The 12077-nt window shown below is 53.6% G+C and overlaps 1 protein-coding gene across 7 annotated transcripts in view; it reads right to left on the bottom strand.

The window, feature by feature from the left end:
• The window catches only part of Cbfa2t3 (CBFA2/RUNX1 partner transcriptional co-repressor 3), a 74546-nt gene that overhangs the window by 45637 nt on the left and 16832 nt on the right, over positions 1–12077 (bottom strand). For 2 of the 7 annotated variants that reach the window (XM_051201731.1, XM_051201732.1), the window contains exon 1: positions 7941–8467. The exons of 4 other annotated variants lie outside the window; for them this stretch is intronic. The gene's annotated coding sequence lies outside the window, so the exon portion shown is untranslated. Of the gene's footprint in view, positions 1–7940; positions 8470–12077 lie in introns of those variants that run through there. One more of the 7 variants, XM_051201730.1, reaches the window with a different exon arrangement.

Here is a 12077-nt window from a genome sequence, read left to right as displayed (position 1 = left end):
TCTCTCCTTGTTCACCCTGGGTGCTTCTGCATCCCAAGTCTCCTTGCTGTTCCTCTCATGTGTCAGGCATGTTCCTGCCTCAGAGCCTTTGCACAACCACAGAAACAGTGATTATTGGCTCTGTCCCCCTGCAGGTTTCAGTACAGTCCCTTTACCAGGAGACCAGAGCCAGCCAGAGACCTCACATGGTCCAGGCTGAGACTCCATCACTTATCCTCTCCATTCACTGTTCCTCCCAGACACAGGGAAGCATTTACTGGGCTCTGGACCACACTAGCCTGTAACAAGTGTCAATCATTGTCAAAAAAAACAATCCCTACTTATTGCACTTTGTTTCGCTGGAGGACAGGTCTTGGAGCTTTGGCGAGGAGCACAGGCTTCCATAGCTGTCCATCTGTCTGCAGAGCCCTTGCTCAGCTGCAAGCCTATGGGTGCAGCTCCAGGCCAACATCTCATATGAGGGGAGCCAAGGGCAGCCCTGCAACTCTTGGAGATACCCCACAGCTAGCCTAGGGTTCCCACATGCAGCTCACCCACCCCTACTGCATGGATGGTTATACAGGGAGCATTGAATCCCACAGCACTCTGCACATTGAGAAGGCCATTGCTTTCAGATTTGGTGAGAAGTAAAAAGTAGTTGGTTTTACTGTGTCCTCCAGGGGATCTGGTACTGAGATTCTGCCCTCTGTCCAGGATCTGGAAGAGGGGCAGAGCCAAGGGTGTCTGCCCTTCCCCATCAGCCTCCCTGTCCTGTAAGGATCAGAGCCAGGTAGCCAGAGAGACAGCAACCTTGGCTACAGAGGGCACATCAGCCAGAGATAGAGCCCAGCTGCTCCAGGGTGGGGTGGGCAGTGACTACAAGATGGACTAGCCTCTGGAAGAGACTGAGAAGCAAGTGGGGTACAGACCATCCGCCTCCCCCACCATACCACTTCTGCCTGGCATCATCCACACAGGGTGCAGACACTACTGGGATGCCCAATGTCCAGCCTGTCCTGACCTTCCTGTGTGCCCTGAGGTCAGCTTGACTCTAGCCTCCCCTTGCAGCATGCAGCACAGCTCTCCAGACAGCACAGCTGCTCAGGCCTTCACCCAAGGCCAAACTGAAAGCACTTCAGGACTCCAAGGTCAGCTTAGGAAAAGTTGTGGCCCCAGAACTGACCTCCCACTACTCAGGTTGCTTCTGATGCACTGATGGCCCTTGTAGCCAAGGCACGGGATGCCCAGAGGGCATGGGACAGGGATACTGTCCCCATGGGCCCTGTCCCCTTCCTGCCCCAGAACCTGTGAGCACAGTAAAACAGCCATCTTGAGATTATCTGTCCTATCTATGCAAGGGGGTGAATTCTGGGGTCCTCACTGAGCTGCTGCTCTGCCTGTCAGCACCTCTCTCTGCTCTGTACCTCAGGAAATGGCTATCTGGCAGGTCAACAGTTCCAGGAACATCCAGGCTGACCCCAAGATGCTTCCTGGGCTCGTGGCCAGAGACCCCAAGACCTTGCCAGCCTGTAGGCAGGAGTAGGGTACAGACAGAGAGGGAACAAACACAGGGTTCAGCAAGCGATGCTCCCTCATCCCCATAGGGAGCCCCTTGGCCAGCAGGGACACTGCAGCTAGACACAGATCTGTTGCAGGACACCTTTCCCCTCCCCAAATGAGGTGGCTTGGAACAGACAAAACCCGAGATACCAGGAGGGCAGCTGAATGGTCCTGATGCTTGGAAGCAGAAGATGGCATAGTGTAGGGCGAATCCTACCACTGAGAAAATGGAGCAGAGGAGGCAAAAAGGGGCAGGTGTCCCCAAAGAGGCGACATTAGGACAAAGACGAGAAGATGGGAGCTGTGCACATCTTGGAAGGGGAGAACATTACAGGCAGAGAGTACCAGGTAGTGCAAACGTCCCAGACACAGAGGGTTTTACACATTGGGCAACAAGGAAGAGGCAAAACAGAGTGAGTGGCCAGTGGGATATGGAAGTTATGTGGTCTTACAATCTGTGGCTCAGCTTCCTTCCTGAGGGCTACATACAATGGACATTGGTGGGGACTCCTCTGGCTGCTCACACAGCATGGACTTGGGAACAAGGGCAGAAGCAGAGAGGCTGGGGACAAAACTAGGTTTAGACCATCTGGCCACAGAGCAGGTGCTAGGGAGCCCAGTGGCTGTTTGTGGGATCAAACATGATGACAGCTTGCAGGCAGAATTGTTCAAACAACCCCCAACCAGCACTGGTCAGGCATCCCTAAGCCAGCAGGGGACCTTGGGTGGCACTCCTTATTCCACCTGTCCGTGGTAGGTAGGACCAGGTAACCAACCACACCGCCAGCCCTGTCTACCAGGCAGGTGACTTTTCTCTTTTGTTTAGCCTTTGAAAGCCAGCAAACACAGACCCATAGAGTCCACCCCTCAGAACCTGCCTGATGTCCACAGTAACACAAGCCACATAGCCAGAGATGGAAACAACACACATTTCAAACAAGAGACAATGGAATTCAGAAATACTATGTCTACCATGTCCACACAGTGGAACATTATTCAGCTACAGAAGCTGGGCATGGTGGTGCACACTTTTAATCCCAGCACAAAGGAAGCAGAGGCAGATCTATATAGGGAGTTTCAGACCAGCTAAGACATATAATGAGGACCTACCTGTGTGTGGGGGGGTAGATGAGGGAGGGACAGACATACTATAACCAGAAGAACCCTGGAAGCATGCCAGGGGGTCACTAACATGACACAGTGTGTCTGCACTGCACACACATACACTTGCACACATCCTGTACACATGCACCTGCTTGCATACATGTACACGTAGGTCCCCATAGCCCTGCCTCAAAGTCTAGCTGTTGTCCATTATCTGTGCAGCAGCCCTGCCCAGGTGCCTTCTATAAAGCCACACACAGTGCCGTGCAGGCAGGTCGTTGGACTTTTGAGAGATGATGGGGACAGAGGGAGAGCTGGAGATGTCCTGTCTGCTGGATGTCTGCCACAGACTGACCATGTCCTTAGGCACACCATCAGTGCAGGCCCCCTTGGCAGCCCCACTTGGCACACAGCCCTCAGCCCTGTGACCTCTGTCTGGATGCTGCAGGGCCTCTCCAGGCTCTTCACAGTGATCTTCCCCAGCCCAGAGGAAAGTCTTGGGGATGTAGGCTAGGGTCCTCCCTGGCAGAGGTGTCACCTGGGTGCAGTACACACCACATCCCTAGAGCCACAGCGGTCAGTGAGAGCGAGCACTGTGTGAGCACACCTGGTAGCTTCTTCCACTTGAGCAGCTTCAGGGTATGCCCTACCAACTTTGGTTTCCTTTCCACAAAATGGGTGTTCAAAGGGCATGGCACACAAAGCCCCAAAGCTCGTCTCCATGTTCACTGCTGCTCCATGAGAGGAGAGGTGCTGTGTAGGAGGCCAAGGCCATCTTGTTCGCTAGAACAAGAGAGCAAGCATTCATTACAGGGTCAGGAAGGAGGGAGACCTGAGTATGGCTACCTGATGCTTACATGTACTCCAGACCCAGAGATGGCACTAGGTGTTCTGAAGAGTGGGTAGGATAGCTGTACCTCCACAATAGACATATTTGAAATCAGAGGCACAGAGAGGGCAAGTAATTTGCAGTATGCCACACAGCTATGGACAAGGCTTTGAAAGCCAAAGTGTTGTCCTTTTCTTTTCTAAGGACAGGAGAGAGATTCCACAGATGGGTAAGGGCCCTGAGTCTCTTGACATTTGTCTTTTCTGTACTACGGAACCCATAACATCCAAATCAGGTTTTCTCTGGACTCGCTCCTTGATGTTCTCGGGTGGGGTGAACTTCCTTCTGATTCCCACCAGTCAACCCTGGTTACTGAGGTATATAAAGGGCCCTCTTAATTTATCTCTAGGATTGTCACCATGTTCCCATTCCCTCACCCCCTTTTCGCCTCTCCCTTGAATAAACAGGAGACTATTCTGCCACCCCGTGAGGAGTCGCAGGGTCTACCTGGGAGGTTTAGAGCACAGGGATAAATGGGCCCCAAGAGGCTGAAAGGGAGGTGGAGAGGGAGGGATAGGGAGCCCAGGAACTGCAGGCTGTGCCATAGGAGTCTCAGCCTGGCGAAATCTTCCTTATTATGGCCAAATTCATCTTTGTTTTCCTTCCCAGTGACATCTGGCTTGCCCTGAGCCCTCACAAATTACAAAAAGCAGGAGCTTGAACTTCTGTTTTATTGCCTCAGGAAGTGTGCTGTCACCCAAGGGAAGGGGTGGCCTCTGCCAAGCCACTCTCCACCTGGTCAGGCTGAGCCTGGAGGTAGAAACAGGAACCCAGTGCTTACCCACCATCTCAGGTGCACACCCGGATGCCAGGCTCTGCCTAGCCTTTCCCACTGAGGCTGATGGCCGTTTTTATCAAGAACCATTTTCCATACAAGGAAAGCCCTGGCAACCAGACTCTCACACCCTGCTCTAGTCTGGGAAGCTCAGAAACAGAATTGGGTCTGTTTCCCCATTGGGGAAAGTTGGGTGACAGGCCCACCAGAAAAGGAATCTGTTCACTCACTCAGCCTGGGGAGACTGAACTATGAACTACAAGGGTATGAATACAGCAAGTGACCACTTTATTGGGATTGGGATAGCAGCAGAGGCCCATACCCTTCATCTGGTCTGGAGGCTGGATATCCTTGTAAAAAGGAGCTCCTGGCCTGGGGTCTATTCCCCACAGAGCCCTACACCTCTCTAGTCCCCCACACTCCCTCTCCTCTGAGGGGTACAACTGGTCAACCTAGATATACAGAATCTGCATGGCTGTTAGCCAACTTATTCATTGGGTCAGAACTCAGGGGAATCCCAAGAGTCTACCAGCCTCTGGGTTTGTAAAGCAGGACAGTGACACTGGCTGCTACTTTGGGGTCACTGTGAAGACCCAACGAAATGAGGCAGGTCAGTGCTGAATCTGGCAAACCTGAGGTCCTAAAGGTGAGGTGGACTGCCCCCTGGGTTATTTTTGTCCTCTACTTCTACATGGCATGGAGCAGACTTTTATCCACAATGGCAAATATTCTCCAGGGCCAGCTATGTACAGGCAGAGTAGCCTGAGCACAGCCCCACTGTTGACCACCCTCAGGGGACCTGGGGGATGACATTGTCCAGTGGTTTCTAGATGGTTTTGAGTGACACCATCCCCTGCCCACCTCCCGTTCTGTGAGGTCTGAACCAGGGATGGGGTTGCCCAGCTTCAAGAAGGCCAATAATGTTAGTGATGGGGCTGAGCAGGGACTGTTAAGACAGCTCTACCCCACTTGCCCAAGGAAGCCCAGCAGAGGGCTCCCCACCCATAGCATCAATCCTCCTCGAGTGCAGCCCCTGGGATATACTCAGAGCTCTAAGGATGCTGAAGACCTGGCATAAGGATCCCAGAATGCAGGCAGGGGAGGGAGACTACAAAGCTGGGAGGGGCCAGGTAGTCATCAAACTCACCCACCCAGGCTCTCTCACAGGGCACTCATCTAGATAAGAAAATGGGTGAAGTTCTAAAGATCATAGTCACTGCTAAAGAAGATGCTGTGACCCCTGCTGTGCAGCAAGCAGACCCAGAGTCTGTAGGGCAAGTTGGGCAGGGAACAAAGGCCAGGCAAGGAAGCTCCATGGAGGCAGTGCCCTCACCTCAGGCACAGCCAGCCCAGCAGTGTGTGCGCTACTTGTCCTGTGCTGGATTCTGTGCACACTTGAGTGTGCATGCACATTTGTGCAGACATGAACGAGCTAGGTGGGTTCACTTCCCTCTTGGTGGTGGAGGAAATCCAGATCCATTTAATTTACCATCATCCCACTGCCCTGGCATGTGGGAGGTAGGATGAATCAGAAACCCCCAAACTCATCCTGCTTACCGTGCAGCAGGGGAGGGAAGACCATTTCAGAAGGTGGTAAGAAATGCCTCTCTTGACGTACCCTCCTGCCTACCTCAGGGGAGGCTGCAGGCTCAGCCTGGCCCTCTGGGCAACCCCACTGGCTGAGCTCTTGTGGCCTAGTGATCCAGCCTGACAGCATTTGCATTTTCCAGATCCTTGTGTAGGAAGGAAAATGAGTTTCTTCCAGTCATGCAGAAATGAAAATATATGGAGTCCAATCAGAGAGATTTCCTGGAGGTGGTAACTCAATTACATGGATAATCCAGTGACAGAAGAAGAGCTTGACAGGGACCTCAAGGGCTGGTGGGTGGCCCACAGCAGCCCCAGAGCATCCTGCAGGGAGCTGTCCAGGGGTGTCTTCCATATGCCAGCCTGAGCTTGGCACACAGCAACAACATGGTGGTGTGCCAGGTACACATGGCCCTCCCTCTCTCCCCAATCATCAAGATCACAGCACCTCCCATGAGGGTGGATTCCGCCAGAAAATCAGTCCTAACGTGATATTCTCCCTCCCTGCGTCTGTCTAGCTCCCGGGCAGCACCGAGCATCACATCTGTTCCTTCTGCTAGCAGGTTTCCATCTCTCTCTGCTTTTCCCTCTCAATGCACAAGAGTGGCTGTGGCCCTGCAAAACATAGTCCCAAATAGCATCATTTTTATCAGCTTGGTGCTCTCAACAGCGGGCTCCCAGTGCCAACTGGGGACAACCACATTTTCCGGCTTCTACCCTTCAGTGGATGGAGGTGGGGAGACTGCATGACCCCAGTGTACCTCTATCAGCAGTCTTCCATGCACAAGGCCAGAGTCATTCACAGGGCTTTCCTACCTCTTCCCAGGCCAGGAGCCAAGTGCATTCTGGCCAGGTATTGCTGAACTCTCTGGTGCCAGCCCCTGGGATTTGGGAGAGATGAGAGAATCCCAGCCTTGAGAAGTTTCTGAAACCTTCCAGCAACTTGCAAGGGCAATGCCAGGGCACAGTGACCGCTCCCTTTGTCTTCAGCCAGCCCCATCCTCTCAGCGGCTGCCTGGGAACCTCCTGTTTCTGATCGCTGGGAGGAAGCACACACCCAGCCAGACATAATGAAGCCACATCCTGGCCTCAGGGTAGGAGGGACGGGTGTGACAGTTACTGGGATCAACCCCACAAACAGGAGCACGAGATTTTCTGTTATTTAGAGGAACTACGCTCTGAAAGTCAGCTTCAGCTCACATGATCAGATAGTTCTATTCACGGGGTAGGGGTCCCCACACTCTAAGTCCATTCAGCACTGTGGTCAAGAAGCCCAAACACTCTAAGTTCAGGGCTATGCATTCAGAGTTGGCAGCTCTAAGCCAGGAGCTGCCAGCCTGGCTGCCTTCTGCTCCACCTTAGTCAGCCCGACTCCGGCTGAATCTCCAGCCATCTGTCCCTCCACGGTGCTCACACCTCCTCCCCGCTGTTCCCACAGCCTGGCTCTGGGCCTGCCCTACACACAGATGGACCGTTCCCAAAGGCTGTGAGAAGGATCAGAGCCGGAGGCTGTGTCTGCACCTGGCTGTCAGGACCCCAGGGAGGGCCGTCATGATTCCCTCCCCACCACCAGGAAGGATGCTCAGCCCCAAGGCCTTAATGGCTGATACAGGGACCAAAATAAGAGGGGGGAAGGGCTAGAGGAGGCAGAAGACCTTCTCCTGCCAGCTCCATTTCCCCGGGGGTAGACCTCTGTTTCTCCAGTCAGTCCCGAGCACTGTCATTCAGGCTACCAGCCTTTGTCAGGAAACCCGGCACCCCAGGGGGCGCCTGCGGGAGATGGTGGGGCACCCGCACTCCTCCACCGACTCAGCTCCTACCTAAAGGTTAACCACACATACCCTGGGCAGGTCACGCCGTCTGCCCACCTAGGGTGGGTGCACTCAGTCAAATGAGTGGATAGAGTTGGCTCCACCCTGCTGTGGGCACGAACTTTCTAAAGTGGCCGGGCTAGGGCGGAGGGTGCAGTGCGGACCCCCGGGAGGGCAGCTACCGGTAGAGTAGGGTGACAGCGTTGGCGTTGAGCCGGGCAGAGGCAGCACTTACGGTCTGGAGCTCCAGCGGACCGTCGCTCTCTCGCAACCCGGTTCCCGAAGTGGCTTTTCCTTCTCACTCGGTCGCCACCTCCATAACTTGGGGGCGATCCGCACGCTGTCTTCTCGCGCCGCGAGGGGCTCAGGCGCGCGGCGGGGTCTGGGCGCGCGGGGCGGCCGCCTGGGCCATGCCTAGTGCGCTCGGCCCCCAGCGCGGGAACAAAGCGCGCACGCCGCCCGGGCGGTTTCGGCCTCGGCGGCCGCCGGGTCCACCCGCCGTGCCTTTGGCTCTGCTGCCGCGCGCTCGCCCGCGCGTCTCACGGAGCCCCGCGGCCCCCGCCCCGCGCGCTCCGCCCCCGCCTCCCGCGCCCCGCCGCCGCTGCGCCACCTGCCTCCAGCCCGGCGCCCATCGCGCTCGCTCCGCCCCGGGGCGCCGACCACTAGAGAGAGGCCCGGTTCCGTGCGCCCGGCGCCGCCCAACGCCCAGAACGACTCCCGCCTCTACCGCCCGGGTGGCTGCCCGGCCCCGGGACGCGCCCGGCGGACTTGGCTCTGGGGCCCGACTCAGGACTCTGGGACCTCAAGAGCACCGGGCTACGCGTGGGACCCTGTGTGGGTGCAGGAGCGCGGGGCTGAGTGAGAACCGGCCAACGAGCCCCCGCGCTTAGCCAGTGTGCGGAGTGCGTGCGGCTCGGGGCAACCCGGTGCGGGGCGGACTCCTCGCTGTGCGCCCCCGCCCCGCGCAGGCCGCGCCCCGGGAGGGCGGGCGAGCTGAGCGCACCGCGCACACCCACCTCGGAGCAGTCGCAGCCCGACGGCGTTGCTGCTCCCGGAGCCTCGGCGTTTACTCCCGGATGGGAGGCGGGCGCCCCTCCTTCGGCCGCCTCGCCCCCCGCAATCCCTCCCGGGACCCGGGCCACCTGCACGTTCGGCCGGCAGGGGGCGCGCTACACCCGCCGCGAACGGCCTTGGTCCCCAAGGCGCCTGGCGACCTGAGGCAAGAGGGGCTCAGGATCTGGCTCTCCCCCACCGCCCTCGAGCCTGGTGTTCGCATATGCTTTGCATTCGTTTGCATATCATTCATTTTAATGTCAACCTGAGGAAAAGCCCCCAGCCGCTATTTCTGCCTGTTCGCGTCCTACTTTCTCCTCTTCCTCTGAGCCTTCTCCCCCACCCCGCTTTGCCCACTTTGCCTGGAAGCGCCCTACGACAAGTCTCATGCATTCCCCTGGTTAGTACATTCGAGCAAACTCGCTGCACTTTCGTTTCTTCCCTTCTCACAGTTCCACATACACTTGGCTTCTTTGAGACTAGAGGGAGACCTAGGGTCACGGTCTGCGGAGACAGCAGAGGACAGAACTTCAGATCAGTGGGGCTTTGATTTTCATCTCATTAAGCATAATCTGCATGTGAAGAAAAGAAATCTAGCAATATGAAAAAAAAAACAACAAAAAACCTCACACAAAACAAAACAAAAAAACCCTCCTTCTATGCTTACCATACTGGCCTATTTCCCCAGTTTTGGGGTTCCTCTTAGGAACCCACTTCTGCATTCTTGAAACACAAAACAGTGTTCCTGCCCCATCCTCCTGACCTCCTTGGTTTTCTGGATCTCCCTCCCTCTGCGGAGAATGGCTATCTAATCCTAGTCGGGCACTTATAATGTCCACATTTTCAGATCTCTCTTTATGGTTGTACCTGGCCACATGGCTATATCCATCTTGTAGAAGCATGGAGGGTCCTGAGTCTACTTTACAGGGGAATGTGGACCTAGCAGGGTTGGATATATGATTTGAGACCACAGACTTTATACACCAGGCATATGGACAGCAGCTGTGTGGGCTGCTAGCATGTGCACTAAGAAAGCCATGTGCACTAAGAAAGCAAAGCACAGTTCCCATCGGAGATACAATCAGGCTGTGTTGCCTGGGTGGAAGGACTTGACGGCAGAGTTCTTAAGCCAGTCTCTGGGCACTCAACCTGATGCAGGAGCTGGACCCTCAGGTTGGGCTGCACGCTTTCCTGCCTGGTGCTGGTGGCACATTTGTTTTGTGGTAAGTGGCCATGGGACTTAAAGATGCTCACAAGTCTTCTGCAGCTACAGATTGCAGTGTGACAGTGAACCTCCCCACTCAGAAAGCTCTTCTGAGAAAGCCATGAGTGCTGGATGGGAAAGGGATGATGGAGGCCCCGAGGGTTCTTTTGTGTGCAGTGGGCAGGCTCCACTGCACACAGTCTCTATAGGTTCTGACAGTACATTTTCCACTAGCTGGAAAGATGTTTCCAGGACCCATTGGTTTGGGAGAGAAGCTAAGTCTCTTGCTCTCTTGGCTTCCCTGCTACTTCACTAAGGACCAGTTCCTTGTGGAAATGACCAGGTCACAGTTCTTAGCCATGTTACCTTAAGGAAGCTCTCTACCACGCAAAAGGTATGTACACATACCGACTCAGAACAACAAATAGTCACCAAGCATCAAGGGTCTAACGGACATGCTAGAGACAGTGGGGTCAGGAAAGCAGGTGCTGCCTGAACCTTTTATTGTGTTTATTGTCAATAGAGACAAGGCTCGATTCAACTCAAAGAAGCCGCATGTTCCCTAGCTTGTGGCATCGTGGCTTTCCCCAGTAAAGTCTGCTCTCCACCTTTACCTGGTTCCTACCTCCCATGGAGGCTTTGAGGGGGCTGTGTCTGGCCAAGGGCACAGAACAGGGCTACTACCACAATCACTTGCTTTGACTTGCAGCTGGAGGATCTCTTTGGAATGCATATCCTTTTCTCAGAGGAAAACAATATCAGGGGCCAACACTTCCAGCAGCACTTGGGTTCATTCTGCCATCCTGACCCCCCCCAAAAGGGTAGCACCTCCTTTCCTCATAGCTCCTGGCTCAGAATTGACGTGAAAATATTTGCTGAGGGACTTTTGACTCACATTCTCTCAATTAGGACTAAACTCTTTTCTGATACCCTATAAAGCCTACAGTGGAGCCATGCCAAGAGTCAGGCACCTGCCCCTCCTACCTTGCTCTTGGAAGTCCTGAGAGGTGATCTTTCTGCCAGTGTGCCTGCCTGAGAAGAATGCCGGGGACCTGGATATCACAAGCTAGTGTTTGGCAGAGCTGAGTGTCCCACTAGGCCAGCCCAGCTCGAGTCCCAGCTGTCATCTGCTGTTGACCTTCAATAATAATTCTGAATAGCTTTAGACTCTCTAAAACATGTCTCTGAGATATCTAAACTTCAACAGGAGTTTAGATATCTGCCAAAAAATAAATAAATAAAAGTTGACAAAATACTGACAATTTAAAATAAAAGAATATCTAGGCCAGGCATGTTGGCACACATTTTTAATCTGCGCACTCAAGAAGCAGAGGCAGGCAGAGCTCTGTAAGTTAGTTAGTTTTAGTCTGGCCAGGGATATAAGTGAGACTGTCCAATAAAATAAAATAAGACAAAACAGTATCTAATGGGTCATAGACAATTATAGTGATTGATAGGTGCTGTTACTTCAAAATAAAGTCCTTAGAAAACTTACTCTGGTCCAAACAACGAGGTTTTATACATGACCAGATATATGATCTATGGGAGAAAAGTCATAAGAATTCAAATTTTGAAGCTTAAAACTTCCACTGTGTTAAAGATATTGTTAAAAGAATAAGACATGTCACAATCTAGATAACATGTGTAAAACACAGATCTGGAAAAGGGCTGTCACTCAAAATTAGCCAAGAGTCCATAAGATTAAATGATAAGAAAACAAACAGCCCAATTAATGTGGGTCAGATGCCTGAACAGACATCTCTCAAGGAAGATAAAGGCAAAGTATCTGAGTACCTGAAAAGACCCACACTTCCTGTGCAGTCAAGGTATGTAAACACAGCAGCAAGAGATTGGGTCCTTCCCTGAGGGATGCAGAGGAGAACTTTGGAAGCATGTTTGGCACTATTCACAAATTAGGTACTCCTGCCATCCAGTCCACCTGCCAGCCTCTTGGTGTTCTCTAAGTAAGTTAAACAAAACAAAAAAACTTCAGAAAACTGGGTGAAAGAGATGGTTTAATGGATGGGAGTGCTTACTGCCAAACCTGTCAACCAGAGTTCAATCCCCAGGACCCACATGGTGGAAGGAGAGAACTAATTCTCATAAGCTGTCCTC

The sequence above is a fragment of the Phodopus roborovskii genome, unplaced genomic scaffold (genome assembly GCF_943737965.1).
Source record: "Phodopus roborovskii unplaced genomic scaffold, PHOROB, whole genome shotgun sequence".
NCBI lineage: Eukaryota > Metazoa > Chordata > Mammalia > Rodentia > Cricetidae > Phodopus > Phodopus roborovskii.
This window is presented reverse-complemented; position numbering and strand designations above follow the sequence as displayed.